Below are 8735 nucleotides of genomic sequence, written 5' to 3'. Positions count from 1 at the left end.
GTTTGCTGCCTCTCTCAGCTGGTACACAGAGCTGGGCAGCAACGTGAAGCCTAGACCACTTCTGGCTATTTGGAAAAAAAGAAATCCAAACAAACTAATTCATTTTACTGGCTGGTTTCCAACTCACTTAATTACTTTCTGTCAATCCACTCTGCAATCCCGTATGTTGTTGTTTATGTATTTTAGTAGCTCATATTGCACATCTTTCAGCAACAATGGCCCGATGAATAGCCCAGTTTGCTGAATTAATTGTGCTGGTGAAAGGCTCAGGTTAATATATAAAATGTACTTGGATCCCTGAATAAAGGAAACAAAGCAAATTATATTATTGAGCTGAACTGGTGAATCCAGTGTCCCCAAGTGACCAAGATGTGATGAATTTGGGAGCTGCTTCGAAGCTAGAATGCTTTGGCTGGGTTCAGACCCAACTCATCACCATGGGCTGGCTGAGAAGAGGAGGATCTCCTGGCTGAGCCTTACATCCTTCCCAGTTTTCCCAGTGCGTGGATGAGGATAATGCACCTTGGGCATCTTTGTGTGTGCCTGCATGGCACTGCAGCCTGGATGTAGGTGGGTCTCACTACGGAGGTAATTTAATACCAATAACTGCAGTGGCAGTGAACAGTTACTCTTGGTAGGCTGAAAGCTGGAAAAAGCTGATGAGAGTTTGAGGAACTTGTATTTTCATGCTATTTTACTCAATCTGTTTAATGCCCATGTTAATGCAGCCAGCTGAGTTGTGAGGGATTGGTGGGCTGGGTATGCACAGCTGTAGTGCATCTTCTCGTTGATTTGTGCTATGGGATTAACAACATGTAACAGCACTAGGTAACAGGTGATCTATTGGTTTAAGTTCCTGGTATTCCTGTAAATCAGGAGCTCTGGTGCAGTTGCTGCAGGAATGATGCTGAGCTGTGCCATCCCACAGAGGCCTGAGCCCTGTCTGGAACAGGAATGGGGTAAGACTAAAGGGTGATTTGGGGTTGGATAGCATGTCAGTGTTTCTTTTGGGTGATAAGGAGCTGAAAGTTACTTAAATTTCGCCTTCAAGCTCAGATCTAGCTGATGACAATTCTGAATAGTGCAGGGCTGGATCTCTGTCAGCAAAACCTGTGTGTGCTGTCACCATGTGCACCTGGACTGCTGCTTGTCTTGTGCTTCTGTTATTCCTGCTAACTTTTCTATTGCAGAGCAAGTGCCATATTTTGTGCCTGCTGTTATTCAGAGACATGATGCACCTGGGCATGTCTCCCTGCACAACAAGGGAGGGTGTGTGGGGCTTTGTGCCAGCATGGGTTGATCCGCACAGAAGGGCAGCGTGTGTTAAGTTGTGCCAGATGAAAGCATTTCTATTTGGAAAACCTTGAGCTGGTTTAATTTCACGGGGTTCTGTGCTCTGCTGAACTCAGTTGATGTGACAGGAGCATGGAACTCAGTGACTTAATGAATCCAGCTTCCACGAGTCATCGCCCTGAGCCTGTGTTTCTGGTTGAGCTCTTGCATATGTTGCATCTTGATTTCAAGGCTGAGTGATGCGTGATAGATAGTAAACACCCTGAATGTCCTTGTCAGGTTGGGAAATCACCCTTGCAGTTAGAACCTGTGCCTTCTTTCTAGTTCTGGCTTGTCTTTGCTTCTGATCCCAGCTCTGGGAGCTCATTATGGCTTTTGCTGCTGCATTAAGGAGATACGTGTTGTCAGGAGAGCATCAGGTGAGAGCATCCCAGGGACCCCCAGGGTTGAGGAGAGTCTCCAAGATTGGGATGCTGTGCTCACCGACGTGTGCATCACTGGTTGTGCTGTGGAGAGGACCCTGGTGTTTGTTTAGCAAGGAAATGCTGCATCTGGAAGGACATGGTGCTTGTGTTGAGGTTTCCCATTAGGAGTGCAGTTCCCTCTCTGCTGTCTCTAGCCCGCTTTGATGCACGGTGCTGCCAGCTAATGAAATCTGATTAGCACAAGTGCTTCTTCCTCTCTTCAGCGATTTGCAGTGTTCTTAATGTGATGCCTGCTAATGACAGGGGAAGAAGCTAAACCAAGTTATTTTCCCATTGACCAAATGGCAGCTCACATTGCTCCTAAAGGCAGTGAGCAGGGAGGATACCTTCGGGCTGCTGGATTGGGCCCATTCGTTCTGACTGCTCAGAGCAGGAGAAATGGGGGAGATGATCTGATACCAGGTCTTGGCTCAAGGTCCTGGAGCCTGGGATCCTGGACATTGTTGTTAGCACTCTCCATTTTTGCAGTACAACTTGCAAGTGATCTTCAGGGCCATGTTTGTGCAATCCCCAGCCCGAGTTACAGAGCTGGTGCATTCCCCCAGCTGTGTCCCTGCGGTGCTCAGGACCTCTCGCTGCCTTTCTTTGCCTGCATACTTGCTGAGGTTCCTGGAGTGGTTGGAGCAATTGCAGAACGTGTCTATGCAGCAAAAAGTGTAACAAGCCCCAAGCCTCCTCCTGGGCTTGCAGAGTGCGTCATCAGTTATGTCTGCAAAATGCCTGCAAACGGGGCTGGGAAATGCAAGTCAGATCTCCCCTCTGTCGTCAGCAGTGCTCATTCTGCATGCAGAGTGCAGATGTCTAGACAAGGGGAAACGCAGCAGAGGCACTGAGATGGTGGAGGAAAAAAAAAAAAAAAAGGCTTTAGCCAAGTCCTAATGCCTGTCCTTGTGCTCCAGGGGAAATAGAATAAATATATTTACATATTTTTTTTTTCCTCGGGGATGAATGCATGTTTTTCTGCAGGATTTACTATGCTGAGTCTCTTAGACTGGGCTTGTTGAATACCTCCATATTCCCTGGCAATTCTGCCTTGGCCTCTAAGGAGAGCTGTTCTTTTTCATGCTGCAATTTGGTGTAAAATTTAACTGCGAATGAGTGCTTTTGTGGAGCAATCCCACCGTGTGATCTGCTCACTGTGATAATCATAACTCCATGCTAATTACTGACATCACAGATAACACTGCTAGGTGCTGAAGCAATTCTCTTTGTTCCTTTCTCCCCCCGCGTTCCTCTTCCCTTCTGTGCAGCATCCCTTATCTGTTTTCTGATCGTGAATGCCACTCAAGATTTGCTTCTTTCTTACAACGCTGTGAACAAATGCTTTGGGAAGGCAGTCCTGTGTGTTACATAGCCCGTAACAGCCTATGATTAAAACTTGTGATGTTCTCTCATTGAGACTCGTGCTGAGGGATCTGCTGTAGGTTCTGGGTTGGCATTTTCCATACCTGATGTTCCACAGGAGATGGTGATTTAATTCTGCTGAAGCCATATGTTTTCTATAGGTCTCCCAGAACAGTTAAGGAGACCGGTTATCCCAAAGAGCCAGGGCTGTAACAGCTCAGAATTGTCAAACTTTAAGCAAGCGTAAAAGGCTGAAGAGTGATGCCTATGGAAATGGTGTGGCACCATGCTGGCCTGTCTTCTGAGGGGCATTTTCATTGTGACAGGGATTGTCTCAGCTCTGGAGATGCTCACCCAGCCAAGGAGACCAGAGCCCAGGTCAGCTTATGGGAGAGGCAGAAGATGAAAGATGTGTAACCTTTACACCCCAGCCTTCCCTAGGGCTCTGTTCACGCTTATCCTCCTGCCTGTTTCTTTGAGTTGATTTCTGTGAGCTGTACCTTAATCAGGATGTTAATTTTAACCTTTTCTTGAAGGATTGTCTTCCACTCTGCTTCGTTCCCAGAAATGCCGGCTCCCGTGGGCATGTCCTCTTACCTCATGTTCTTCACCTTCAAACTTTCTCATGTCACAGAGGTCTTCACGGTTTTGCAGTGCTGCTTCTTTCCAATGGTGCAGATGGAAACCTGGATACAGGGAGTGATTCAGCCCTGGTAAAGCTTGTCCTGGTACCAGGATGAAAGGCTGGGAGTGGTGGCAGGGGTGTCCCAGTGCTTTGTGAAGCCATGGGGAAGCTAACAGGGCAGGTGGTGAAAGGAAGCTCTGCTTTGCTAGAAACCGAGGCAGAGTCTGTGCTGCTTTCCAGGCACAGCTGCTGTGACTCATGGGATTAGATCACAGATCTGCCTAAGCAACAGCTTTTGAAGCTCATCTTCTAATTTAGATGATTCGTTTGTTTCTCGGAGTGTTTTCTGAGAGTCTGCCTCTCTGCCGTTTCTTGGAGAGGTTTTTCAGTGTTGCTGTGATGTCTTTCTCTTACAGCCCTGGAGCAGCTGGGTGCAGCCACGAGGACAGGGCTGTGCTGGCATGGTGATGCAGGGTGGTGAGGACAGGACCCCAGGGAGATGCCCGCGTGGATTGGCTTTGCCTCAAGAAGTATCTGAGCGAGAGCTGCTGACGGCTTGCAGGCAGAGTTAATATTCCCCGTGTGGGCTTTCTGTAGGCAGTAAGACAGATGTCAGCCTCCTGGAGCCACAGGTGGCTTCTCCTTGATGAGCAGAATTGCTCCTGCCATGGAGTAACGTTGCAGCATGGCAACAATGTGGTTCAAAATAGAAATTTGTCCAATTGTGCGCACAGATGGATGCAGAAAACAAGGGGAAGTGGTGAAGAGCCTGTTAGCTTGGAAAGAGTCTTTGCTTTCTCAGTACCCACTTAAGTCCTCGACACATGGCATTCTTATTCTGAGCTACAAAGCAAGAGAAGGCTGTGAAAAGCAGGTTGTCTACCATGGAAAGAAGAAATGGCTCTGGGTTAGTGATGCACGTCCGCTCACACTTTTTGCTGTGGAAAAGATTGCTTTGCACCCCTGCCCTCCTCTCTCCCTATCCACTGTGTGGGTGACCCATGCCCTTGTGCTGCTTCAACCTGCGTGCTCCTCCCCGTCCCCGTTGCAGCAGTGCTTACTGCTTAAATGAGGAAAAACCATCTGCTTGTCAATTCTCCTGGTGGAAACTGTTCAGGAACGATGTTAAAAGAAAAATACAGTTCTGTGGTAGCAGTGTTTTTCAAATGGGTGCTTTCCTTTTTTTTTTTCTTTTCCTCATTGACTATCGCTGTCTTATTAAGTACCAGTTACTAATTAGCCTTCATGTCTCATTAAAATCATAGTGGTTTTTTTTTTTTTTGTACCTACTGAAAATTGCAAATAGCCTTTATTCTGGTCTTTAATGCATGTTGATTGAAGTATTTATTGAATGCCACTTATGCAGCTCTGTGGCTGCATTCATTTTCTTCTTAAGACATTTACTAAACCGTTGCTTAGAATTACTCCAACCCATCTGGCCTATTAAGTGTTTGTGCAGAGTGTACCCGATTTTTCCCATCCACTTCCTCAATTAATACTGAATAGTCAAGAGAATGACGTTTTTTCCTCCCTGCCGTCTGATCTTTCTGCCGCCTGTTGTGACGTATTTGGGTAGGACTGCTGCTACAGGGTCTCAGGGGATGGACACAGGGTTGGAGGTGAGGACGGTGGATTCAGTTTTGTGCAGTGATCTCAGCAGGCAGATGGCCCCATGAATGGGCACCTTCGAAGACAAAATAAGTTATTCTAGCATAGTAGGAAAGGATGTCCTGGAGGCAGGGATTGAAATCCTCCCCGCCGGCTGTCAGCTTTGGAAGCGACCCCAAATCCTGAGCAGGAGGGGGTTAGAAGGGATTAGGAATGAGCTCTGCTGGCAGGGCTTTGTGGGGAAGCACTCGTACAAAACCTGCCGGCGTTAGGCATGACAGCAACATGATTTTACTTCTGTAGTCATCCGCACAAACAAAAATGAGAACAGAACATGTCACTTGCTTTTGGTGATTATCCAAAGCAGGCTGAACCTGGTGCCAGCAGCAAAATCGGGGCTAAGAATGAATGTAAATGGCAGTAAAATATTCACAGCGGGGTTGAGGGCAGAAAGTAGCTATTAGCTCTGAACGAGATGTGCAGTAAGTCAGGATCTGCCTTTATAGCTCTTCCTCTCAGGTAGGAAAAGGTGCTTCCTGGCCCATCCCAGCTGTAAATCTGTCTGTTTGGAGGCAGTTTAAGTTTGACTGGAGCTTTGTTCCATACCTGGGAGTGGGATGGGGTCCTCCAGATGCCCTCTCCTTCTGCAGCTCTGCAGATCAGAGGCTGATGGAACTATTGGCAGCCTGTCTTAATGAGAGAACTGTGCAGGCATGAAGCAAAATCAGTGTTTGAGCAGTTGGTAGAAACTGTGCGTTTTGCCTGTTTGTAGACAGACTTTAGCAGGAACAGGGAAGAATCAAATAAACCAGAGCAATTAAAGCAAATATTCCAGTACATCACCAGTGAGTCTGCAACCTGAACCGAAGCACTTCTAAGTGGATCCTTCAGTCCCAGGACACACTGGGTGAGGAGCAGCTGGGACAGAAGCGTGCAGAAATGAAACAGAAGTGGCACAGGATGGCCATCATTCCCAGACCTGTCACACTGATGGATGCATCCAGATGAGGTGAAGCCTGTCAGAGTCACCGGATGGTTTTAAGGCACCGCTTAGCTCGAGCACAGGGAATATTTAAGTATCTTAACGGCTTGACTTCAGGCATCTCAATTTCTGTGTCGTCTTGGCACATTTATCTCTTGTGAAGGGAATGGAGCTGAACTGCCTCGCTCATCGTTGTGGGGTGTCTGGTGAGAGGAGTGGGGTCGGTGCAGAGCACTGAGCCTTGGGCTCCTGCTGGCTGAGAGCACATCCTTGTGGACCCCGAGTGCCTGGTGGGAGAATGATTTCCTCTTCTCCTTCAGCCATTTGTCTTTAGTCCTGAACTCCTGAGTGATCTATTTAGATACTTTAATTTTTTTTAATGACTTACCCTAATAGAGCTCAGAGCATTTTCTTGGCTCCTTTGGGATATCTACACCCCTATGGAAGAGGAGGGCAGATGGATGTGTGGATTTTCCAGCGGTCACTGCTGTGCTGTAAAGCTGCATCTCCCATCTTCCCTGGGACCATGGGTGGGAAACAACTGGAGGATCTGCTTCTGTGTGGCTGCTACAGCACTGCCAATGCAAACCTGGTGCCTTTCTTCTTATTCCTTTGTGAATACAGGCTTTTCTGAAGGCGCAAGGATGCTACGGGAAACAGCAAGGTGGAGGAATAGAAAAAAATGCATTATTGGCATGATGACCCTCAATGGGCTACTGTGAGGAGCCATGCTGGGACTGATCATGCGATGGGTGAGGAGGGGGCTTTGTATTGAGCAAACTGCGGCTTTGGGGTCCATGTGAACCCTTAGCTGGTGTTGCATGCTACCAGTCCTCAGCTTCTGCCATGCATTCTGTTGGTGGAAGCTTTTCTTAGCTTGTCCTGGTGCTATTCCTGGAGATCTTTAGGAGCTCTTGGAGCTTGGCTTTGTCTCTGACAGCTTGATTGAGGGAAACCAAAGGGAGACGGGGTGTCACAAAGCTGCATGTGGGTGCCTGCGTGCACTTATCAGCGTAAACACTGTATGAAATCTATATTGATCCAAACAAGGCCACAGAAATGCAAATCAGCAATATCCTGCTTTGTTACCACGCTTCAAAACCTGCCCTGTTGCTATCAGTGGGAGCAGCATCTCCCCTGGGCTGTGTGCTGCTGCTGCTGTCCCTATGGGCTCCAGGGCTGCTGTGGGGAAAATCTCAGATTCTGGCCAAGATTGTTACTTTGCATTTGTGATGGAGCTGGAGACTGTGTCACTGTGCATGGGGAAAATCCTGCCAGGACAGGACCCTGCTCATGGCTCCGGTGATGGTCTGAGATGTGTCACCCACTGGTGGGAGCATTGTCCCCATGTGGTGCCGTGCACATCTGTGTCTGTGTGCTCTTCTCATGATGTTCCTTTGGTGGAAATACAGTGAGAAAGGAGGATAGAAAAACCCTCAAGCTCTGCTATATTAGTGGATCTGTGTGCTTTGGGGGCAGTAGCGCTCTGTAGCTCTTACCCCATTGCTTTTCCTCTATGAGCAGAGCCTGAACATCTCCTTCCCTGCAGGCTGCCTTCTGCAAGCCACTCCTGCTGCCCCGTGTTACCGATGGGCACCAGTAAAGCAATGCTGAGCCACGATGTGACTGCAGAGCTTTATGGAAATTCACTTTTTTCCTTCCCAAAATAGCAAAGACAGCATTCAGCAGTAATAATACCTGCTGGAATCGGAGTGACTGACAACAGCATCTCCTGGTGAGAGACACGAGTGCAGTGTTTCAGACAAAAGGAGACATTTCCATGCCTTCCAGAACAGCAACCTGTATTTTGCAAGTTAAATTGCTCTGATCTGATTGAAATCCACACGGCTGCGAGCTTTATAGTTAGTGACACACTGCTCCAAATTACACACCTGATACTTTTGAAATTTCTAAATTACTCACCTATTAGACATTAATCCTTGAGAAGGGCAAACACTCAGTGTGCTGACAGGTTGAGCGTTTGCTGCCATCCCCCTCAATAATTAAGAACTTTGCTTAATAGGTGTAAAGAGGAGCACAGCAAAGCATCGCGTGAGGCACTTTCCCAATTTGATGTGGAGAATAAGCTCCCATTCTGTAATGTGTGCTAAGGATTTGTGATGGAGAGCCCTACTCCATCTGAGCTGGGGGATCCTGGGTGTCTTTTCCCACCTCTGCTGTGTGCTGTCTCCCCATGCTCACCAAGGCAACAGAAAGGAATGCAATCATGAGGATGACTTGTTGGAGCCGTGCTGCAAAGCAGGTACAAGTGACACGCTATACATCGCATATTGCAATGCAAACATTCAATTTTTCTCCTGTGGTGTTCACCACTGGGGTAGATCAACCCATAATCTGCAGCCCCTCCTTGTGCCACTGTGCAGGACATCATTTGCAG

General features: G+C 47.7%; 1 protein-coding gene across 1 annotated transcript in view; it reads left to right on the top strand.

The window, feature by feature from the left end:
• Positions 1 to 344: 344 nt before the first annotated feature.
• OPRL1 (opioid related nociceptin receptor 1) overlaps positions 345 to 8735 on the top strand; it is a 47854-nt gene continuing 39463 nt past the window's right edge. The window contains exon 1 of the mRNA XM_010722396.3: positions 345 to 570. The gene's annotated coding sequence lies outside the window, so the exon portion shown is untranslated. The remainder of the gene's footprint in view (positions 571 to 8735) is intronic.

The sequence above is a fragment of the Meleagris gallopavo genome, chromosome 22 (genome assembly GCF_905368555.1).
Source record: "Meleagris gallopavo chromosome 22, MGAL_WU_HG_1.1, whole genome shotgun sequence".
NCBI lineage: Eukaryota > Metazoa > Chordata > Aves > Galliformes > Phasianidae > Meleagris > Meleagris gallopavo.
Note: the sequence above shows the minus strand (reverse complement) of the source record. Positions and strands in the feature narration are given on the sequence as shown.